This window comes from Scyliorhinus canicula, chromosome 5, assembly GCF_902713615.1.
Source record: "Scyliorhinus canicula chromosome 5, sScyCan1.1, whole genome shotgun sequence".
In the NCBI taxonomy this organism is placed as follows: domain Eukaryota; kingdom Metazoa; phylum Chordata; class Chondrichthyes; order Carcharhiniformes; family Scyliorhinidae; genus Scyliorhinus; species Scyliorhinus canicula.
The window spans coordinates 99,366,020-99,391,380 of record NC_052150.1 but is presented as its reverse complement, the minus strand read 5'-3'; the positions used below and the strand labels follow the sequence as shown (position 1 = coordinate 99,391,380).

General features: G+C 43.1%; 1 protein-coding gene across 2 annotated transcripts in view; it reads right to left on the bottom strand.

The window, feature by feature from the left end:
* Window positions 1–25,149, bottom strand: part of macc1 (MET transcriptional regulator MACC1) — a 76,615-nt gene extending 51,466 nt beyond the window's left edge. The window contains exons 1-2 of one of the 2 annotated variants that reach the window (XM_038797452.1): window positions 24,986–25,149; window positions 19,304–19,414 (exon numbers count right to left, since the gene is read on the bottom strand). The gene's annotated coding sequence lies outside the window, so the exon portion shown is untranslated. The remainder of the gene's footprint in view (window positions 1–19,303; window positions 19,415–24,985) is intronic. The other variant, XM_038797451.1, reaches the window with a different exon arrangement.
* Window positions 25,150–25,361: the final 212 nt, after the last annotated feature.

The following is a 25,361-nucleotide window of genomic DNA, read 5'->3' as shown; positions in this document are numbered from 1 at the left end:
TGCCTGCCATGTAGACTTTTCTCATCGACATCTGTGGTTTGTTCTTCCACCTCTGACATTTGAAATATGATGGTTCTTTTGGTTCCTTGCAGAGCTTGGGATCTCTATTTAATGAATAATTGTCAGGTTCCATTAAATGTTTTTATTAGCAATATGTTAGATATTCCACTAATTTTAAATATGTTTACCATATAACTCAATACAACATTTTAGAATGGAAATTTCTGGTTCTCTTTTACACACATAGAAAATAGAATTTCTCAAGCCTCAAGTATGTAGGCCCAGTTCAAATCGAACTTGCACACAAAGATGAATTTAAAGACTACAGTGAAAAGTTACAACTGTAAATAAGGGTAAAACAATTGATCAAAAATAAGCTGGATTGAATGTAAAGAAATGAGTTTGATGAGAAGTATTCGATGTCTTACCGCAAAGCTAAATGTACCATGAGTAATACGGCTTCCATTTCTTTTGTTCCAATGGAATCTACCACAATGACACAATAACCATGTCTGTTGCAGACAATTACAAGAATTTGAAAAATGCTGATTCCAGAATAATGGACAACTAAATCAGTAAAGAGGTGTTCTAAGCTTGTTGTTTATCTTTCAGCTTTATTTCCCAGGCTAGGCTGTGTGGGACATGCAAAGCATTCCATTTTATTTAAATCATTGAACTATCTAGTTTAAGCCTCCTACGCAGAGTTAACGTGCAGTAGAATTCGCCTGAAAGGACATTTTATTTGTAAATTAGGATATCAACTACCATTGTTTCCAAATTTGAGTCACACCAAGAGAAAAGCCATTGAACTAAAATATAATTTCATAGAAAGAGTGGTCACTGTTACAAAATGCATTGCCATCATAGAATTTAGCCATGCGGCGGCGTTTGGGACATACAAAATGAGCAAACATATAGCAGAAATGAAATTTTAAAATGCCAATGACAATAAAATTGGACTTTACAGACTGATCTTACCAGTCAGATTCCCAGAAATGAAGGTGAAGTCAGAGCTGCTGGAAAACCCTTGCATGATTTAGAGGGAAAAAAAGTTGAAAGAATGGCCTGCCCCAAGGACGCGACCAAAGCGGAGCCCTCATTTTCTGTCCCATCACAATAATGCATGCTACTCAGTAGAAATCAACCTTGTGCCCATTTAATACTGTAAGAAGTCTTACAACACCAGGTTAAAGTCCAACAGGTTTGTTTCAAACACTAGCTTTCGGAGCACTGCTCCTGCCTCACATTCACCTGAGGAAGGAGCAGTGCTCCGAAAGGTAGTGTTTGACACAAACCTGTTGGACTTTAACCTGGTGTTGTAAGGCTTCTTACTGTGCTCATCCCAGTCCAACGGCGTCATCTCCACATCATGGCTACCATTTAAAACTGTAATACCAGTTAAGAGGTTCAAACATTGTGAGACGTAGGACAAAGGTTTGACTAAAGAACTCTCACTGCCAACACTGTATGGACCCAAACCAAGTACAAAAGGATCAAGTGATTTATTTTCTACAAATTGCTATGACACGTTTTTACTTTAAGCCATATATTTGTTCTAAAAAAAAGTTAACTTTAAAATGTTTTGCGAAACGGGACAGAAGCTCTGTTGATAACATTAATCCTCTTGTCTGAAGATTAGGCAATGGAGGTTCATTTCACAATTGTTTCAGAAACAGTAAAATAAAATGATACCAAGACATGCAGCGGCAGAAAGGAACAAAGGGAAAATATTCCTAAAGAGGTAAGTGCGACAAATATTTGGAAAAACATTAAACAGACGACAGCTCAGGCATTCAGCCCATTATTTGGGAAGATCAGTAGGTGGAGGTTGTGGCATTAATACAAAAGTGTTGGGAGGGGCGGGGGTAGTGAAATCAGTGGGATTGACAGTCAAACGGTCTTGCAAACCACTGTTTTAAACACAACAGATGATGCAACAGAGCCTGCAAATACCTTCTGCATGCATCATGTGTACATGTGGCTTGTTGAGACAAAACACTCTGGGTACTCTTCTGGCTTACAAATAACCTCAAATACATTAGAGAGCCGATGTATAATCTAACAAAAACTGACAAAGACAAAACTAGATACGAGTGGCAACTAAAATCTTGGCCAAACAAGTAGGTTTTAAGCAAATGGTGGGGCAAAGGGAATGAGTGATATACAAGTGACTAGAATTGGAAGAGCGGGTAGGTTATAGGACTAGAGGTGGTTACAGAGATAGGGATGGTCAAGGCCACAAAGGAATTTGAACACCAAGATGAAAATCCCAAAAATTAGAAACTAGAGGGGTTGGGAGCCAATGCTTTTTTAAAATAAATTTAGGAGTACCCAAATATTATTTTTTCCAATTAAGCAGCAGTTTAGCATGGCCAATCCACCCAACTAGCACATCTTTGGGATGTGGGGGTGCAACCCACGCAGACACGGGGAGAATGTGCAAACTCCACACAGACAGTGACCAAGGGCCGGGATTCGAACCCGGGTCCTCAGCGCCGTAGTGCCAGTGCTATCCACTGCGCCACCATGCTGCCCTTTGGCAGCCAATGCTGATCAGTGGTGGTAGGAGAGCAGGGTTTTGTGCTGGAGAATTAAATGGGTCTGAGGCTGGGCCATGTGTAGGGCAAGGGAATTCATGGCTGGTGGACAAGGGAAAGAGTAGAGCAGAATGCAGCAGAAACAGCTGAACAAACGGTTTCAACCTTATTTGTAAATAATCTATGGGCATCTCACACTTGTTGGAAAGGAGGGTGGAGAGGGTGGTATGTTTGACAATGGAGGAAAAATGCCAGGATTTGCATTTGTTCACCAGGATGATGCTGAAGTACACATTTAGCAGACGATAGATAACAAGGCCTAATATAGTGATTAATTTAGTCCAGCCGGATATGGGCTGGATGTCAACTCCAGCTGTGCAGACACATTTAATTTTATGCCTTTCAGACTTAAAAGGAGTCAAGATTGCAAAATTGGGGGGGGGGGGGGGGGGGGGGGGGGGACATTATTAGGGGAAATTGTCCCAGTTTGGAAAAAGTAAAGGTTTCACTGGCTTTGAAAGCAAAGGTGGAAATGCTGGAATGACTCAGCTGATTGACAACTGCAGACATATTGTAGCCAGGTGGTTTTAAAGTGCAGTTCAAAGTTACTTGGAGGAGTTTTTAAATTAAGGTGAATGTTGGAGGGAGCAGAGTTGGAAGGCTTTGTCAGTTGTGAGAAATGTGGGAAAGCAATCAGAGATGGCCACATTTATGATGAAATTATATCCCAGGCAGCTGGTTGAATTGGGGAATGGCTATTATTTGCTACTTCTACGTTCTTCAGTTGCAAAAGTGCCACTTAAAGAGTATCAAGTGCAATGCCTGTTTTGGTCAATTCAAGCAGCTGTTTGCACAATTCTATTTAAATATATCCCTGACTGCATTTAGAGCTGCTTCCAGCAATTAAAATATGCAATAGCTACCCCGCCATCACCAGTCCCCTGGGCACCTCTAGAATTCCTGCGAGTCCTCGTTTCAGCTTGTTGTGCTCCTCGTTGGTGTGAGAACATGAGCCTCAGTACTTTCTTTGTTCTAGTCCCCACCACATATACAAAGCAAATTGTGTTGGCACCATGTGGTGGGACTGAACAGAAAGCTCAACTCACATTGCTGCTAGGCTTTTTCCTCAAAACTCCCACCTCCAGTTAAGCTGTGCTGGCGACAACCAACATGATGGTCATTTACCACACCATAAACCTTTTGATTACAATCAGAATTGTCACCTGTATGGCACTTGTGGACACAAAACAGCTGGAGTTGGGATTGAATGTATAGCCCTCCTAAAATTAAAAACAGTAACCAACATTGAAATGAAAAACAATATTGAAAGCCTTTCGTCAAATTCAGTGATGAAATCAACAGCAGCACTTTAAAAAATAATAAAAACTACAAATGGGAGCAAGTTTCCCATAAAAGATATGAAATGTATAAAAACTCCCAACAGAATTTAATTTCTAAAACATGAGGCACTCATTTTTTTCTGAAAATAGAAAAGGTCAACCTTTGTTCTATGTGGATTTTTTAGGACCTTCCCTGGCTTAATACAGGATTAAAATATCTCACAAAAGAACTAGAAGTCAATCACTCTAATATTAATTGGGAGGTTGTGGAGGAGCACGGCAGCGCAGGGAAAACTCTCAAACTGGGAACAGAGGCCCTGAAAACGTAACATCCAGAATCTCATTTGAATAACTTTCCCCAGACTGCCACCCGTCAGCTGACTAAATCCCATCTGGCGAAACAAGAGACAGGTGGTCGTGGGGATGGCCACAGCAGTCAGTGCACGTTGAATGTTCCAGCCACTCTGGAGATGGAGGGATGGGTTTTGGAGTGAGAATATCAGTTATGATTTGCTGATTGTGGTGGAAGGAGGGGGGGGGGGGGGTGGTGTTTATTGGCAACGTCAGATAAACTGGGGAAGGCAGAACACTTACTAGGTGAGACTTGTGTGGAGCACCCCTGAACCTCCTGATCAAAGAGGGGCTGATCTTCAACATTTGATCATTGGAACCTCCTGCCTCAGAGCCACTTCCAGGAGTCCAAAACATGAACTTCCCTTTTATTCAACATTAAATTTAAGTAACAACACTGATGATGCCCAAGGTCTTGTGGTGCAGTAGGTAGCCTCCATAACTCCGTGTCAAAAGCTCCGGGTTCGAGTCCCTTTTGATGGCCAAAGTTCATGCTACGGCCAACAGGTTAAGTATCAGCCTGTAAGGGCAGCATGGTGGTGCAGTGGCCAGCACTGCTGCCTCACGGCGCCGAGGTCCCAGGTTCGATCCCGGTTCTGGGTCACCATTCGTAAGGAGTTTGCACATTCTCCCTGTGTTTGTGTGGGTGTGCCCCCACAACCCACAGATGTGCAGGGTAGGTGGATTGACCATGCTAAATTGCTCCTTAATTGGAAAAAATGAATTTTGTACTCTAAATTTTTTTTTTAAACTATCAGCTTGTAAAATCCTTCCAACACACCAATGGCTGGCAGTAAGAGCAGGAGAGACACCTGCTCAGCCATGCTTAGTCTGAAGTGGCACCCTTTAAGCTACAAGCTTCTGGCAACAGGCTAGTTACCTGTTCCAGGTAAAACTCAGGATGGCAACGGGCAAAACTATGTGTCGTGCACCACTAGATGTGGGAAGGGTAGCAATAAACAACTGACTTTGGAATGTTTTTAGGCCTTTTAGCAGGAGCCTCGATGAACTGATCCCTGTTTAAGTGATAGACCAGTGGGAACATGGCTAGGTTTTTCATTCCTGACATTTTACCTTTCCTCCAAAACCCTCCCTTCTTTCCAGGGGAGTAAAATTGGGTATTATTAACCAAGCCTTGTTTAAGATTTAAAGATATAAACAGAAAACATTGGAAATACTCAGCACGTTAGGCAGCATCTCTAGAAAACACTGCCTGACCAATTAGTATTTTAAGCAATATTTCCCAACGGCTGAACCAGTGAATGTGTAGTGGCGATGGCGGAAGAACTAGAACATCCAGGAGCAAAAACTGCTTGCAGGCGGAGGAGCATCCTTCAGGGAGGGGACTTGTGCTCCTTAAAGCAAACAAGGCAGGCAACGAGAAACTACCTCATGTACGTTTTTCTCAGTCACAGGAGATTTTTTTAAAAAAAAATAATATTTATTCAAGTTTTCAACAACAAATTTTATCACAACAGAGAAAAACAGCAACCCCTCCCTTCCAATACAAAAACAATAAATTAAAAAGAAATAAGCATAAAACCATGAGAACAAACCCCCATAACGAACCCGTAGCCCCCCCCCCCCCCCGGCTACCTTCCCCCCCGATTCCCATCCATTTTCCCCTGATTCTTGGCCACCCGGCTATTCTTCCTCTTGTTCGTTGGCCACAAACAGGTCCCGGAACAGTTGCATGAATGGCTCCCACGTTCTGTGGAAGCCGTCGTCTGACCCTCGGATGGCAAATTTGATTTTCTCCATTTGGAGAGATTCCGAGAGGTCGGACAGCCAGTCTGCAGCTCTGGGTGGTGCTGCTGACCGCCAGCCAAACAGGATTCTACAGCGGGCAATCAGGGAGGCAAAGGCAAGGGCGTCCGCCCTCCTCCCCAGGAATAGATCTGGCTGGTCTGAAACCCCGAAGACCGCCACTATCGGGCATGGCTCCACCCTCACCCCCACCACTTTGGACATAGCCTCGAAGAAGGCTGTCCAGTACTCCACAAGTCTGGGGCAAGACCAGAACATGTGGGCGTGGTTGGCCGGGCCTCTTTGGCACTGTTCGCATCTGTCCTCCACCTCCGGGAAGAACCTACTCATACGGTTTCTTGTTAAGTGGGCTCTATGTACCACTTTTAGTTGCGTCAGGCTGAGCCTTGCGCACGTGGCGGTGGAGTTGACCCTATGCAGTGCTTCGCTCCAGAGTCCCCACCCTATCTCAATCCCCAGGTCATCCTCCCATTTCTTTCTTGTTGCGTCCAGTACGGTGTCGGCCCTTTCTACCAGTCGGTCATACATGTCACTACAGTTCCCTTTATCTAAGATACTTGCGTCCAGTAGGTCTTCCAGTAGTGTCTGTCGTGGCGGTTGTGGGTACGTCCTTGTCTCCTTTCGTAAGAAGTTTTTGAGCTGCAGATACCGTAGCTCGTTCCCCCTGGCTAGCCGAAATTTCTCTGCACAGGAGATTTTTTATAAGCCATCAGAGAATGGCAAAGAAAGCTTTGCCACCAATGGTGCAAGGAGAAATGAGAAGACCTGCCCTTTGGTAAATCACCACGACTATCATTAATATATTAAAGACCAAGAAAGTTACCAATGTAGACACAAAGCAACAATTGTGTAATTTACAAAGGGGTTTGGCTTCTAATGTTTTGTTCAGTGTTGTTTAACTGGTTATTGCAACAACCTACCCCAATTGAGAGGTCATGTATTGGAAAGACTGTCAAGTACCCAGAATACATTTATCCATTGTCGTTGATCCAAGATTTTTTTTATTTTATTTATAAATTTAGAGTACCAAATTATTTTTTCCCAATTAAGGGGTAACACAAGAGTGGCCAATCCACCTAACCTGCACATCTTTGGGTTGTGGGGGTAAGACCCACACAGTCATGGAGAGAATGTACAAACTCCACAGAGACAGTGACCCGGGACCAGGATCAAACCCGAGTCCCGGCACCATGAAGCAGAAGTGCTAACCGGCCCAAATTTATTTTACTGGAGAATTTATCATGTCAGCCTGTCAAAGCTGATTGTGACGGCAGCATGGTGGATAGCACAGCTGCCTCACGGCGCCAAGGTCCCAGGTTCGATCCCGTCTCTGGGTCACTGTCTGTGTGGAGTTTTCACATTCGCCCCCACAACCAAAAAGATATGCAGGGTAGGTGGATTGGCCACACAAAATTGCCCCTTAATTGGAAAAAATGAATTGGGTATACTAAATTTATATTAAAAAAACAAAAGCAGATTGTGACAGCCTGATGACCATTTTGCTATTTTTCTTTGTTGCTCCCTGTTCATAAAACCAGAGGTTTTGGTGAAATTTCACAGGTAATTGTGACAACCTAGCATTGTAGAGAGGTTATGACCATATACATACTAGAACAGACTACATATAAAATAAATTCAGAGATTAAAAATGGGAAAAAATATCTTATTTAAAACAAGTATCCTTAACTCTTAATTTTTTCATTGATATAAAATTAAATGCATAACTAAACAATAGGAAACTTGAAACGGTACAAGTCTGACTGATATCAATGGTACAACTATTAGATCCCAATGAGAACCACTGTCAAGGCAGAATGGCACGAAAAAAAATCACACCACAGGGCAGTAAACTGGTTCTCCGACACCATCCTGCTCCCAGACCATTTTCCCAGAGATGAAATTGGGGAGGTGCGGAGACAGCAGCATCAGTCGCCGCAGGGCTACCAGCACGCAAGAGGTGGGTAGCCAATTAAGACCATGTGATGGTCACTTTAGGCCTTTCATCAGGGACCAGCACTCCAGGCAGGCTTTGAGGCCCTTCTCGTCGGTGAGGTCTCAGTCACAGGCCACCCTGTAGAGAGGTTCTCCTCCTACAACACAGTGGCTCAGCTAAGACATGTTTTAATATTTATAAATTGATATGATTTTGAGGCATCTTCTTTCAAAGTAAAAGTTGCTACTTCCTCAATATCAAAGGGCCCCTATTGGTCTTCCAGCTTAAAGGACCAGTGTGCCTTCTGTAATTGGACAGCAAGCTCACCCTCTTGCCACAAATTAGTGATTTCAGGAAAAATCACTGTTTCCCACCCAGTTGACTTGTGATCTCCATTTGACAATGACATTGGGGTCCCGACCTAAAGGGCAAAATCGTGACCTAGGTATGTAAACTAAATTGTTTTTTTGTCATCTAAATTAAGTCCGCAAGGAAAAGCCGTATTGTATGAGTGGAACTTTACAACAACTATCAAGTTAAATGTGGATCTAAATCCTTGCCCTAACCATCATATAGTTTGTATCAGCTGTGAAATAGTTACTAGCACCCTTACCTCAGTCAGTAGATTGAAGATTTAAATCCCTCTCCAGGAGGGAGCACAAAGATGAAGACTGATACCCAATGTGAAACTGAGGAAGTTAAATCATTGAATCTTTACAGTGCAGAAGGAGGCCATTTGGCCCATCAAATCTACGCCAACCCTCAGAGCACCCTACCCAGGCCCATCTCCCGTAACCTTGTAATTCCACCTAACCTTTTGACACCAAGCAAAATTTAACATGGCTAATCCACCTAACCTGCACATCCACCTGGACTGTGGGAGGGAACCGGACCAGAGGAAACCCACACAGACACGGAATGTGCAAAATCCATCCACACAGATAGTCACCCAAGGTGGTAATTGAACCCGGGTCCCTGGCGGTGTGAGGCAGCAGTGCTAACCACTGTGCCACCATGCCACTCCTGGGCCCAGTTTGTCTTCTCAGATGGGCATAGAATATCTTGTGGTGATATTTAGAAGAATAGCAGGGGAGTGAGCCTTAGTCACGGCCAATAGTCATCACTAAACAACATTACAAAAATCAGATTATCTGGTCATTATCATATTGTTTGTGAGAGTTTGCTCTGTGCAAATTGGCTGCTCTGTTTCTACATTGTAACTGTGATTACACTTATTTCACTGGCTGTAAAGTGCTTTGGGGTGTCTTGTGGCTATTAAAGGAGGGGTAAAAATGCAAGTCTTTCCTTCTATCATAGGTTTGACACAGCACATCCAATACCCATGTTTCTAAATTGCAATAACATTCATGCAGCATCGTAAGCACAGAAAATATTCTACAGAAATTTATGAGAGGAGTGGACAAGAGCAAAATAGTACATAAAAAGATGATAAAGGAATGGGTACTAAACTCAGAGTTGAGGACGTGATAAGGTTGGTTAAAAGAGTAGGCTGCAGAAGGATTTTTCTTTTTCAAAGAATGAATTTGAAAGTGGAAGGGGAAGCATTTATACAGAAGTTCCCAGATAGGACTGAAGGCTTTTCCACCAATGAAGGAATTTAGAAAAGTCCAAGAGAAGGAGTACCAAAGGATGCATGTAGAAAAAGACTGATGGGGGGCAGGCAGGCAACGATGTGAAGTAGGCCCAGGGAGGATGCTGAAGACAATCACATGTATGTAGGTTTCAGTGCATGCAAGTAAATGGATGTCAATAAAGGAGAAGCAGAATTTAGTTCAGAACAGGGTGCATGCAGAAAATTTGGACAAGATGTGGCATCTTGGAAGGAGGAGACTGGTGGCGGTAAAGTGGATACAAGGAAAATAAGAAAAGTCAAAAGGAATTCAAACAAGCAGTTTTGGGAGAGATGAATATGAAACTGTGTGGCACCAACACAGGACCTTAAAAAAGTTATAAAAAGTAGAAAATGAAAGACTATTTGATGTCAATTATGAACCTTAAAACCTTTTGAATGGCAATCGCTATGTTCGACAACATTTATTGCCAATGGATAAACTTAGTATTGGAAACTACTTGGTTTTGGATGAAGTAGAAAATGTCCCGCATGTCATCTTCGGCAGGGCAAGTTTCTCAAAACGTGGTAATTTTCCTGGCAAAACGGCCAATGTCCTTCTTGCCAAAGTTCTCTCTGCTACAGGAATGCTATTGATTATAGTCAAAAATATTTGTAACCATAGGACGGCACAGTGGCACAGAGGTTAGCACTGCTGCCTCACGTGTCAAGGACCCTGTTTCGATCCGGTCTCCACGACACTTTGCACATTCTACCAGTGTCTGCATGGGTCTCACCCCCACAACCCAAGATGTGCATGGTAGGTGAATTGGCCATGCTGAATTGCCCCTTAATTGGAAAACAATAACTGGGTACTCTTATGTTTAGAAACAAAATTTAACCTTTTATTAAAAATAGACAAATGCAGGCTATGATTTACAGAATTGGAAAGAGAATGTGACACAAAAAAGGGTAAAGTTGGAAAATATCCTACATGCAATAATAGAACTTGACCAATTCACCATAAAACTAGTGGAAACAATTATGTCATCACGTTTGCGAGAACAATTTCTAACTAATTCCACTGTCTCACTTATCTTCAAATAATTATCAATTTTCCCTTCTAGGATGCAACAATCTCTGCCTCAACCATTCCCTGTGGAATGGTTGAGGCACTATCAGCCTAAACATAAACAGACAGGACCATGGAATGTTATTCCCAAAACATTAATTACAAGCATATAGCTGTTTTTATTCATTTACCATAAAATTGGAGTCCTGGTCATAGTTATGGAATTCATAGGACTGGCCCAGACACTTCAAAGTTCTAATATTAATCTCAAAAGATTGGCAGACTTAAGATTTAGGTTGATACAATTGGTTTCCAAACACCATATTTCAACGATTTATTTTCCAAAAACTTGATGATCAAGTTAACTTTCGGAGTTTACGAGCTAGATTCTCAGAGTTGAGTAGACTGTTGACCTTTAAAATGGCAATGGCACCCAGATGTGGGAGTCCAGCATCGTTTCCAACTGATCCAATTTTTCTGACGGGGGAAGGGAGTTGGGTGTGTGTAGTAATCCACGGGAGGCAGGAGTTCCGTCACCACACCAATAACGATATTACAGGAGCAGCTACAAACAGTGCTGCTAGCAGTCCAGTCAACTTAAGACTCTCACAAAGCCTACACAGGTGATTATATGGGCCCCCTCAATGAGCTATCTAATTGGAGTTCATTACACCCCTCCCCCCCCCCCCCAAGGTCCGAGGAATTCCTGCCAGCTGGCATTCCTCTGAGCTTCTTCCTGCTCCTCATGTCTGGGTCTGTCACCTCTGTGTCGTCCGCCGGGTTGTTCTCCGAAGTGGGCGGGGTGTACCTGATTGGTGCCCGTCTTTTCCTTGACGACCTCCTTGGAAGTTGTTCTTCCTCCTCCTCGGGGAGAGGTGTCACGGCAGCCTCGTCAAGTGTGTCCATCTCCGACTCTGTTGACTGGATGACGGGGTCTGGAGAAATTGCTCGGGGCTGGGGTGTGGGTATCCTTTCCGTCTGGGCTATCCCAGCTTGAGGCGGTCCTGCTTCGCCTGCCTCCAGGTGTGGTTCCGCTGCCCTTATTTGGTCTAGGTGTTTCTTCAGCACCTTACCGCCTATTAAAACCTCATAGGATATGGGCCCTGTTTGGGACTCTACCGTGCCTTTGACCCACGTTGGTCCATTCCCATAATTCTTGACTCAAACCGGTGCCCCCACCTGGAAATGTCTCTGCTGCCGACTATTATCATGCCCCCAGCGTTGGGCCTCCTGTCATTTCCCCACTTTCCCCGTTAAATTTAGGAAAAGGAGACTCAGCCTCGTTCGCAGCCGCCTCCCCATTAAGAGTTCAGCTGGCGGTATGCCCGTTGTGGAATGCGGTGTGGTCCTGTAATCAAACAGCCAGCGGGAGAGCTTTGTATCTATTGACACAGCCGGCTGCTTCTTGAGTCCCGCTTTAAGTGTCTGGACCGCTCTCTCTGCCAGGCCGTTGGTCGCTGGATGGTAGGGGGCCGTTTTGATGTGACGGACTCCGTTTTCCTTCAGGAATTTTCCAAATTCCCCACTTGTGAATGCCGTTCCATTGTCCGACACCAATACCTCCGGAAGTCCATGCGTTGCAAACGAGGCCCTGAGCTTTTCAATTGTTGATGCTGTGCTTGCTGTGTTTACCCGGTGGACGTCCAACCATTTGGAGTGGGCGTCCACTGTCACCAAAAACATTGAGCCCATGAAAGGGCCGGCGTGGTCAATATGCAGGCGGGTCCACAGTCTGCCTGGCCATTCCCACGGGTGCAATGGCGCCGCTGGTGGCACTCTTTGCCCCTGTTGGCACTCCTGGCACCGCCGTACCAAGGCTACTATGTCTGTGTCCAAACCTGGCCACCAAACATAGCTTCGAGCTAGCATCTTCATTTTAGACACCCCTGGGTGTCCGTGATGTAACTCAGTTAAGATTGCCTGACGGCCCCGAGCTGGGATGATTACCCGGGCTCCCCATAATAGGATACCGTCTTCTACGGTTATTTGGTCCCTTCTGCTCCAGTATGGGTGCATCTGGGGCTCCACGGGTCTTTCCAGTTCCCGTTAACAGTAAATGCTTCATCTTGGCTAAAACTGGGTCTTTTTGCGTCCACAACCAAATATGTTGAGAGTCTACTGGTAGGGTGTCCAAAAAATTTAGAGTCATTACTGTCTCCTCTACTTTTGGTATTTGCAGCGGTGTCTCCGGGAGGGGAAGTCTGCTCAAAGCATCTGCATGTGCGATTCACGTTCCCGGCCTGTGCTCCAGAACGTATCTATATGCCGCCAGTAGCAACGCCCAGCGTTGGATTCTAGCTGATGCAATCGGGGGTATTGACTTGTCTTCTTTTAATAACCCTAATAATGGCTTATGGTCCGTCACTATGGTGAATTTCCGCCCGTACAGATACTGGTGAAATTTGTTTACTGCGAATATCACCGCCAGTCCTTCCTTCTCGATTTGGGCGTACTTCCTCTCAGCCATCGCCAAGGTCCTCGAAGCATAGGCTATTGGCCGTTCTTCCCCATTCCTTCCTCTATGGGCTAAGACGGCTCCTACCCCGTAGGGGGATGCATCACAAGTGACCACCAACTCCTTCCTTGGGTCATAATGCTCTAGGACATTTTTGGATGACAGCTGTTCCTTAATGTACCTAAATGCTCGGTTTTGGCGGGTGGACCATTTCCATTCTTGCCCCTTTTTTAGTACCTGGTGGAGGGGTTCGAGGATGGACGCCCTATTTTCTATAAATTTTCCATAATAGGTTACCAACCCTAGAAATGATCGTAACTCCTGGACCGTGGTGGGAGCTGGGGCTTCTTTTATTGCCCTTACTCTGTCTTCTAATGGATGTAAGCCTGACTCGTCTACTTTATATCCCAGGTACGTCACTTGTGGGGCCAGAAAAACACATTTTTCCCTTTTTAGCCATACGCCTACCTTTGCGAAACGCCTGAGCACTTCCTCCAGGTTCCTTAAGTGTTCCCTGTTTGTCCTACCCGTGATTAAGACATTGTCCAAATAAATCGCCACCTGCGGTAGTCCCAGCAAAATATTTTCCATCATACGCTGGAATATAGCGCAGGCTGATGACACTCCAAAAGGTAGCCTAGTATAACAAAAAAGGCCCTTCAGGGTGTTGATCGTAGCGAACTTCTGGGAGCCCTTGTCCAGTTTTAACTGCAGATAGGCGTGGCTCATGCCTAGTTTCGTGAACAAAAGCCCACCTGCCAATTTGGCATATAGGTCGTCTATTTTCAGGATTGGGTATTTGTCCAGCAGTGCGTATTTGTTTACTGTCTGTTTGAAATCTCCACAGAGACGTATCGAGCCGTCTGGCTTCAAAATTGGTACCACCGGCGCTGCCCATTCCGAAAACTGTACTGGTCTGATAATGCCGTCACGCCGTAACCTTTCTATTTCGTCATCTACTTTCTTCCTTAATGCAAAAGGTACCGGCCTGGCCTTACAAAATTTCGGAAGGGCCTCTGGGTCCACGTGCAAAGTTGCTTTGGCGCCTATGATTTCCCCCAAACCTTCCTGGAAGACCTCCGGGTATTTTTGGAGTACTCCACTCAACTGCCCGCTTCCACTCTGGAAAATTTTCATCCAATCTAATTTTAGGTCTTTCAGCCAGTTCCGTCCAATTAAGTTCGGTCCAGAGCCCTCTACTATCGTCAACGGTAATCTGAGCAATTGTTTCTCATATTTCACAGGTACATGAGTCGTGCCTAGAACTTCCAGGGGTTCCCCCGTGTAGGTTTTAAGTTTTGTCTATGTTTTTGTTAGGGTTAGTGGCTGGAGTCCATCTTTGATTTTTCTAAATGCTGCCACTCCCATTACTGATACGCCCGCACCCGTGTCTATTTCCATTATTGTCGGCTGCCCGTTCACACGTGGGGTAATCCTAATGGGTTCTGCTTTCTTCGTTATAATATTATATAATTATTCCCCTTCGGAGGAGGATGGGGGGTCTAGGTTGTGTACTTCCCTGCGTCCCCACCTGCTATTCCTCTTTTCAAGGGACAGCGCGAGCTGTAATGCCTGCCTGCAGTCTAGCTCAGTTTCCGCCAACAGGCGTTTCTGTATTGTGAGGTCGTTTATACCACACACTAACCGGTCCCGAAGCATTTCATTTAGCGTTGGGCCGAACTCACATTTTTCCGCCAGCCTTCGCAGGCTGGTCAAGAAATTTGTGACTGACTCCCTGTCTTCCCGCTTCGCTGTGTAGAATCTGTACCTACGCAAAATGAGGGGTGGTTTTGGGTCGTAGTGCTCTTTCACCAATTCCGTTACTTCTTAGAAAGTTTGTGTGTCCGGCGCATCGGGATAAGTCAGATTACGTATAATGGCGAAAGCGGAGGGTCCGCACACCGACAGCAGGATAAGCCGTCTCCTTTCGTCCGTCAGTATATAATTTGCCCGGAAGAAGTAACACATTCTCTCCACATACTGGGACCAGTCCTCAATAGCCGGGTCGAATGCCTCTAACCTCCCAAAAAACGGCATTTTTAAAATGGCAAGGCTTACTCTCTTGAGTGCGGCAGCTAGTCTCTGCAAAATTCGTAGTTTACCTCGTCGCCACTGTAGTAATCCACGGGAGGCAGGAGTTCCGTCACCACACCAATATTTATTTACAATAACGATATTATAGGAGCAGCTACAAACAGTGCTGCTAGCAGTCCAGTCAACTTAAGACTCTCACAAAGCCTACACAGGTGATTATATGGGCCCCCTCAATGAGCTATCATTGAGGGAGCTCATACTCCAATTGGCCAATCAATAAACCCAATTGGAGTTCATTACAGTGTGATAAACACAGACAGGAAACCAGAACTCACCAGGGCCATTTGAAATTATTGCCGAGTTCAACCAGATCCCATTTTGGCTGTCCTAAAAGTACTGATCCAAAGTGTGGGAGACACAAATTGATGGGGTAGACACGAGTACTCTGGGAGGATAAGCATGGTATTTTTCAGTGTTATGATCTGACTTTTTTTTTAAAAACCCCTATTTTTTAAACTGGGGGGGGGGGGGGGGGGGAGAAACAGAAAGTGTTAAAAGAAACATTGTTTTGATTGGTGTGGAGTGAAAAAAGCACATGTAATTTCAATAAAGTTCTTTACTGACATGCCCCGATATTTATTATGATGAATGTTTGGCTGAGTTTCAAAATTGACAATTAACTCAGCTGGGTGCTCCAAAATTTGATTGAGAGTTTAGAGAGGCTGTTAAAAGGATTAGCTGACTGGACTCTGAACAGAAAAGTTTGTTTCGATAAGAGATTGAGATTTGAAAGCTTTGAATGGGTTTCGGGAATGGGAGTTACTTTCCCCCCACAATCCATGGTGCATAATGGGTGAATGTGATGGAGATGGCACGAGTATGAAGAGCTATGGGGTTGAGTGGGTCGGGTGTAAATGCCATACAGCCCAACAGCCGAAAATAACTGGGACAAAGTCCAAGAGAGAGGAGGCAGGACTTTTAACCGGTCCGTGTCAGTACTGGTTCGTCTCTGTAGCTACTTAGAATCTGTTCCCATGGTTGGGTGAAATTGGGTCTAACAAGGTCCTTAAACCAAAGCAGGTCTGCCATGTTGAGAAATTTCCTGACTCAAGCACCTGCCTCGATTGATAAAATCCAGCCCATCGGATAGGTCTCAGGATATTTCACCATCCCGATTCAGATGGAGTCAATTTAATTCGTACAACTGTAATCCCTTTATTGGTATGCAAAGTGTTGCCAGATTTCTGTCTTAGTCTGCTGCTTATATTACATACATCAAACTTGCTGATACTAACAGGTCTTGATTTCTTGTTTTGTAATTAGTCACCCACATTAAGAATGGATTTTTTCAAAACCCGAGGCCCATGAAATCAAAAATGAGAAAGCCAATGAATAGGAAATATAATTCCAGCTGAACAGAGTTGCCTGGGTTTTCTTGGATGGGCTGCCAAAGCTCATAAGCCTCATGTGAATAACACCAATGTTGTTTGATACACCATGGCTTTAATGTGCAGATACCTATACTTTTGTGTTATGCAGTAGTTTGGTGCATTGTACCATTGCTTTTGTTATACGTTTCCATCATATTGTTGAAAAAACTCAAATACATACCAGCAGAAAAATAAATTGTAGCTTGTACCAAAGAATGATCTTAAAATGGTTTGCAGCATGATTTTAAAAAAGTAAATATGACCGTGGCAATCCAAATGTTTTTTTGAAATAGATAAAGCACTTAATCAAAGTTAAGTTAAACAATCTTAAAAGGGTTCAATTATAATGCACATTTAAATTAGAAACTAAATTCAATTTCCCAAAACTTTGAAAAAAAAGAGGCAAATATATGCAATCTTTACACCTTGTATAGTTTCTCCTTTTCCAACTGAAATAATCACAAACGATGTACCTTCAATGTGTTTTCTGATAGAAAGTAAGAATTTCTTCCTTAAATGATGCAGAGATCTAAAAATTATTTCCCCCAGGCAGCAATGTTAACGTTCCTCAGTTAACAGAATTACAGATATTCTGCATTCTTCATAGCCTTTAAATTACAACAAAATATGATTGCAGAAACTATTTCATGATGTTACAAGATTCCTGCCTTATATGGTGCTGAAGTCAGCAGATTGATGACCAACTTTAGAATCAAACAACAATGAAGTCATTCCATTATTTGTCTGAAATTCCATTTCATTCTTCCTCTCAATTAATCACTTCAGATTTTTCTCAAAGCTGATTCCAAAAGAGAAGCAATACTATTGGGAAATTGGGTGGTGGGGAAGAACAGTTTCTGCTTTGGGCACAATCCTGAAATTGCAGCCAAAATGCACTTGAAATTGCACTGTCGGGAGTGACAGTTCCAGTTTTCATTTAAGGATATTTGTATATTAACAAACATACAGTAGTACCTTATCACAGTCACAGGAAGCAATTGTCTTTGCATTATAAAGTATGATTTGGTGTATTCAAGACAAGTAACCCAATGCAGTTTCATAGATATCACTGAAAATAGAGTAATCAAAAAGCATTTTAGTGAATGTATCCTATTCTCCCACGAGTAACCAGATTCAAAATAGTTGAAAATGACCTTAAAAACCATAATGAACTATTAAATACTTCATTATTGCACATTGGTCACGGCGCAGTGGTTAGCACTGCTGCCTCACAGCACTCAGGTCCCGGGTCACTCTCTCTGTGGAGTCTGCACAGTCTCCTGTGCCTGCGTGGGTCTCACTCCCACAACCCAAAGATGTGCAGGATAGGTGGATTAGCCACGCTAAATTGGCAAAAAAGGAATTGGGTACTTTAAATTTATATTTTAAAAAATTATTGCACAAGTAATTGAATATTCTGTTACGTTTTATACATACCTACTGGTATCCGAGAAAATCAATGCAAATTGACAAGATTTTCCAAACCAGCTTAATCTTGCAATTTCAGCTCAGGCTTGGATCAGTTTTATGAGTGGACCCTGATTTGAGCAAATTGAATCTTGAAGCAACATAACAGAAAAAACACAAGTGCAAGTGGTTTTGGTCATAATTCAGTTAAGGTTAAAACGCCCTGAGGTGTTTGCGCTGGTTCAGCTGATTCTGCAATTATTGAGCTGATACATCTACCAGAAACAAATGGAAACTTGACCAGAGGATTTATGTATGATCCGCAAAGATTGGCACGGTCACTAGACTCAGCTCCCTATGCCCTGAGAAAGAAATGTACTAGCAGAGACATTGAGGTTTATAACCTACCCAATTTCAAACATTGGTAATATATTATACAATAAATGCCCCAGTTAAGAACCCTGCCAATGTTAAACACGAGAGTATCACAAAACCCAAGATAATTTGGAACACCCAGTTCGTGGTGTATACTTTCAGCTTGATATATTGAGAAACAATATGCAAATGAGGAGGAATAGTCCAGTCATTTTGTGATCAATTAATAAAGAATATTTATTAACTTAAAATAAAAACAGACAAAAGACTATAATATATTACAACAGTACACTTAACTACACTGATGGCTATACACACAGTATTACATGAAGTTTCCCCTTTATTCACAATACCTACGCTTCCCAAACAACATATAACTCTGAGCTAAATTCAGTCGATAATTACCATGCACAGGTTCACATTTGGGAAAACCATCTTCAGTGAGGGCCTAATCTTCTTGGTTCGAGTTTTCGATTTTAACGGGCTGCCCTCTTAGCAATAACTTACTTTCTGGGAGACTTTTCTGCAGCTGGATGTCGCTGTGATGTTAACTGCCTCTACTGTGTCCCTTTCTCCAGTTATTGTGCTGTTGCTTTATCATTATTTCCCTTTGCTGTTACCTACCCTGTAAATCCAGCCTTTTAGCATATTAGTACCCATTCCCTTTTCTCCCTACTTTTGAAGTTCTCTTCTACACCCCATTGTTTTCCCCGAATCACATAAGTAAACACTTGCTTTTCTCACTGGTATGGTAATTTGCATATCAAACTCCCCCGTCAGACACCTGACTTCGTCAATTCCCCTTTTAATTTAATTTTACCCCAATTTCATTTTTAAATTTTAATTCTCCCCAATTCTTAACATCCACCTATTGCCATGGTAGGATTTGAACCTATGTTCCTAGAGCAGTGTTTACCAAACTTTTTTCCCCCCGGGACCCATTTTTACCAACTGGCGGACCTTCGGGAATCACAATGGCTGACATTCGTGACCCATGCCGGTCGACCTTTGCAACAGACCATTATTGCTTACATTTAGTGTGGCAGGTCAGCCCGCTTGGTCCACACGATCTCACTTGCTTCGTCATTCAATGTTACATTTCTGCTAAGGACTTCAGCTGACGATTTAAGTTCTTGCTGGATCCTTTGAAAAAAAAAATCAAGAGGTTTGACTTGCAACTCGCCATGCTTCGTCTTCAAATGCCTTTGAAGATTTGAGGCTCTTAAACTTTCATTTGCCATATAACACACATGGGCTTTGCACACTGATTTGCATTGGCACAATTAAAGCCATACCTCAAGAAATCTTTCTAATGCTTTGTCCCAGATTTCAGTTTCTTCTCAATTGTTTGTTCACCAGAGGTCCTGAGGCTGTGGATAGAGCTCACACCAACACTGCTTTGTCCTATCGTGGATCCCCTGAGAAACTCTCTCCAGCAGATTCAACTGTGAGATCCTGGCCTGTTTGTGTCTCTGGCCCTTTCTTCCTTATTTCAAAATATTCCATCTTCAGTTCATCACACAGTCCTGCTGCTGGCAGCTACAAAATGGAGGAATCGCTCCACCATGATTTTGCGCCCAAAGCACGGATGAGGCACGTGGCGTAAGCGTACGTGCTGGGCGCATGACAGTCTCTCTGTCGCTGCCACTGTCGGAAAGACTCGGTCGTTCATATTTAAAGGTTGGTAGCAGCCGGCATTCTTTTTTTTTTAAACTTTGAAACTTTATTTGCAATACCTGATTTTTCCAAGTTTATGACTTTTTAATTACTGAAAATTAAAACAATTTCAGTTGAACATGCGCAGCCTTTTTCCAAGGGCTATGGAGAGAAAGCAGGATTAGGCTATTGAGTTGGATGATCAGCCATGATCGTGATGAATGGCGGGGCAGGCTCGAAGGGCCAAAAGGCCTCTTCCTGCTCCTATCTTTTATGTATCTATGTATCCTTAATTTACACAGATACTTTGTTTTAAATATATTCCCATTTCTTTAGAAATTTAAACAAGTATAGAAAATGCATTCTTGTTTTTACTTTGCAAACTATGACTTTAGATGAGATGAAGTAACTTATCAAACACACAAAATGTCACAATATTTCTTATTGGTTCCACTGCATTGCACTATCCAAACATCCAAGTCATCCCCTTCTCCATTCTCACCAAAAGCACTTACTTCCTGGTTTCCAGAGAGTGGAGACACAAAGTGATGTTTGTATAGTTTTCTTCTAGTGTGTCAGCCGTAGTGATTGGCCTGATTTGGTCAATATTCCTCGCAGGCAAACCTGGCCTGGTTTCCCTCTTCACTGTCCAAGAGCTGCATCCGCCACAGCCACAGACTGCTGACCACTTCCTGACCAGTACTTCACATCGTGGGAGTGCAAGTGGACTTTGAACAGCTTGACGCAGAGCCGCAGGTCGCATGCTGCTATCGGTGGCGGGGGAACAAGCTAAGCCGCGCGCAGAGGAGGAGCTCCAGAGTAGAGCTCCAAGCTGGAGCCACCACTGTTCGTATTATACACCCACATGGACGCCCGTCAGCCCCGGTCCTCACCACCACTCCGCCGCGTGTGGTGACCAGTATATAGCCCAGCCTTGTGCCACCCTGCCCACTCAAAACACAGCAACCAATCAGTAACTGCCCGTGGTCAGCATTCTTAAAAGCCGGTCGCAGCTATTGGGGTCTTTTCCAGTGATTGGGAACGCCACAACCAATCACTCCGTGACCCAGGGTTTGAAAAACCCTGCCCTAGAGCATTAGCCTGGGCTTGCGGTTTACTAGTCCAATCAGATCACCACTACTCAACCATCTCCCCTCTTGGCAGCATAGTTGAACTATGCAATTACTAGCAATTATTTCTCACTGAAAGTTCTCTCCAGTGCTATCAGGCACTACCAAAATACCAATAATCAGTGTGCATCTGAGTGATCATATAGGAGGCATTGTCCATCATGGAATATTGTGTGCACAAACATTGACGATGTTAAGAGATCAGGAACAACGGGAGCATTGTAACGGAAACTAGAGGAATAAATATTAATTGTTCATATGAATTATGGTACACAACAAATTCTGTCTGACATACTTCTTTTCATTACATTATATTTTCATTATATTATATTCAACATTGACAATATGCCCAGAGGTATGACTAGAGCTCCAAATGGTTAGAGCATATTAGCAATACAATGGCTTTTTGTATATCCTTAAGAATGGCCAAAGGCAGCACATAATGCAGGGGCGCTGCTTTTGTAACCCTCAAATAAACCAACAATTTTTTACAAACATAAAATAGCAGCAGCAAGGCTCAAAGGTCACAATTCTTATTATGAGCATTATGGTCTTGGCACTGCACTGATCATATAAAACAGTAAGTTTCTTAGCACTCTTCTGTTCTCCTTAATTCAAAGGTTTCCACACAAAAATATATTTCTGTTGATACAATTTCCCTTTGTGCCTTTTTTCTCTCTTCCACTCCCACAACCAACACCCACCCCCACCCCATTTTCTGTCTGAGGTTTAATAGCCGGAATTAACTTTTCTATCTTAATACCTTAACACCTTGCGCGTGTTTTGTAAAAAAACATCTTTCAATTGCGTCCTTGTATGTTGTAAAGCCTGATTTCCCACGTCTTTCTCATAACCAAGACTCCATACTCTTGTGGTTTTTCACCATATAGCTTCCATGGTGTGAATAAGTGGTTCAACAGCTGACTGGTTGCTGCTTTGCTTTGCATTTTAGTCCTAAATACACTTGGGAGTTGCAACGCCATTCATGGAATTCATGCAAATCTATTTTCCTTTTTATGTGCAACGCTTGTATTGTCTGCCACTGTTTTGTCCTGCTCATTCTCTCATGTCTCAGTTACTTTTTAAAATTCTGCCATGTTTCCTAATTAAATATCATCTGCAAATCTGACTACATTGATATTCTGAATCCAGATCATTTATTTAAATTACAAATGGCCATGGTCCCACTTTAAAACACTAAAATCAGCACTTCACTGCCACATCATCATCAGTGCTCTGATGAACACTTGTTTTTTCTGACCCTTATTAATTCCCATGTCTATCCGGAATCCCCATAGCTCCAAATTTAATTAATAGCCTTCGGGATGGAACTTTATCCTTTTGGGAAGTGACACAGCGGCAAATTCCCTGGCCTCTTATTTCATGAAATTGTTATGACATGCAAATATGCTGTGGCACATTCTTCAGAGACTATTGCTCTAAAGAATTTTCCATGAGCACACAGAGATTAGAAGATAATAGCAATAAACAAGGAAAGTAATGTAAATTACTTTGACTTCATACCCAAATACTTCATTTAACTTCATTCTGAAAATAAATTCATAGTTTTTGCATTTTCACATCAGAAACACCAACACTGGGGAGAGGATGAAGCACAGAGGGTGAAGCACATTTATCCATCCCACTATCAACACTACATCTCACTAATGTAAAGTCGCCATAGTCCCAGATGACCATAGACTGCTTTTCCCTTTGAGGGGTAGCGCTGACTGGTGGTGATTTAACCTGAGGATCACCACACCTCAGGCGAGGGGCAAGGTTAAGAAGGCAGGGCCTTCATGAATAACCTCAGCCAGTACGGGAATTGAACCCGTGCTGTTGGCATCGCTCATGAACCAGCCATTCAGCCAACTGATTTAAACTGGCCATTTATGCAAATCATTACCCTTCCTACAAATCACTGAAGATTCACAAGAATAGAAGAAATTGGGGAGTGAAGATTTGCGCTCCCCCCAAAAGAAACTGCTCCAATATTTAAGATCATAATTGATCTGATTGTGACCTTAACTCCTTTCCTGCCAGCTCCCTATAACTCATGACTCCCTCGCATATCAAAACTCTATCGAATCCAGCCTCAAATATATTCAGTGGCTCCACTTACACCGTTGTCTGGAAGATAATTCCAAAGTCTAATGACCCTTGGAGAAGAAATTATTCTGATCTAAAAAGGGAAACAGCTTTAAGCTGTGCCCCTTAGCTCTAGATTTCCCCCATAAGTGGAAACATCCTCCCAGCATCCACGGTATCTCGTGCCCTTAGAAGATTATATGTTTAAATAAGATCACCTCTCATTCTTCTAAGCACCAATAGCATAAGTCTAGCTCAGCAATAGCTCAACCTTTCATGATAAGACAACCCCTTCATGCCAGGAGTAAGTCTAGTCAACCTTCTCTGAACTACTTTCAATGCAAGCATGTCCATAATCGACCAAAACAGTTTACAACAGTCCAGATGTGATCTTATCAATGACCCTCACAGTTAAAACAATTTGTACTTTTTTCACTATCACCCTTACAATAAAGGTTAGAAATCCAATTTGCCTTATTTACTTGCTGTACCGTGCATGCTAATTTTGAGAGTCATGTTTGAGGACACCATTTTCCCATATTATACACCATCTGCCACTTTGTATCCACTCACTTAACCGAGCTACATTTCTTTGCAAACTATTTGTATCCTCCTCACAACCTGCTTTCCTACCTTTGGCTTGTCAGCAAACTTGGCTACAATACATGTTGTCCCTTCATCCAAGTCATTAGTATAGAATGTAAATAGTTGAGGCTCAAGGACAGATCCCTTTGGCACCCCACTTTTGTTTGCCTCCTGTTAGTCAATTCTCTAACCATGCTAATATATTACCACCAACACTCTGAACTCTTGTCTGGTAACTTTTATCCACCTTATTAAGTGTGATTTGGAAATCTGAATATGCATCTATTGGTTCCCCTTTATCCAACCTGCTGGTTACATTCCCAAGTTACCTCTCTCCTGGGATGGTCAATTAAGCACTAGCTCTTGGTTTAGAACATTTTCCTGCACTACTAACCTTTCTCTATCAATCAGCAAATAAACAAAACAGGACTTCAAAAGAGAAGTGAATCAATCTGGCTGGGAAATCACTGTTCCACAAAATTAAAGAAACCAGAAAATCAAGAATGAGTAGGCTTTTTTTCAAAATCAGGTGGCATTTAAAAAAATGTATTTACATTGTTAAAAACCACATCACATTTTATAAGGAGTCTGTAGTGCAGATAAGTAGAATATATGGAGACGTGTGGGAAGGTAGCTAAAAGTATGGACTAAACTAAGAAACGGGGGGCGGCACAGTGGTTATCACTCCTGCCTCGGGCACTGAGGATCCAGATTCAATCCAGCCCTGGGTCACTGTCTGTGTGGAGTTTACACATTCTGCAATTGTGAAGGGGTCTCAGTCTCAGCCCCCCCCCCCCCGGTGAGGGGGTCTCAGCCCCCCCAAAAGATGTGCAGTGTAGGCAGATTGGCTGCACTAAATTGCCCCTTAATTGGAAAAAATAAATTAAGAAACACAGGACTAAAGTTTCAAAACTCTGAAATGTCTGTATTTATAACAGACCGCCTCAATGTTATTTCAGCATTTATTAAAGTGAAATTTACTCAATTTGAATACAGGTCTATCAATGAAATTTACGTCCACAAACTAATTACACAACAATGAAAATGCATGCAGCTCCTACTCATAAACAGTTAAATGTATCAAAATTGGTGGCGGTATTAACACCAAACGTCATTCCTAAAGTTACGACAGGTCAGTTTTTGATACGATTTAAAACTCGTTTCCCCAGTAAACGAAATGCACCCAATGCCTGGACGCAATGGAGTGCGGAGGTTTCTCCACCCCTTCAGAAAGACTAATGTCGACCCCACTTACCATGTTATTAACTTCAAACAGGCGCAATTTCTTTGAGTGGGAGGTATCCACATCAATAATGTTTGTGAGGATCGGAAAGTTTAGTTTTGCTCACACTCCTGCTGTCTACTGTAAGCACTCCGAGCTCCAGGTAAACGTTTCTGTCGCTCCTCCCTGGTGGCGCCTCCCTACCTGCAGCACGCCCCGCCCCCCCTGCACTGTGGGATTTGGAGTCCTCACTCCCCACACTCCCTGCGGTTAAAGGGCTGTTGTCAACTACAATTCCCACAGCCCCCAGCGCGCCGGACTGCTCCACCTGGAATGCAGAATCCTGGGACGGTCATCAGGGAAGTTTCGTGACGTGCTCGACCGAGATTCCAACCATGTGCAGCGTGGT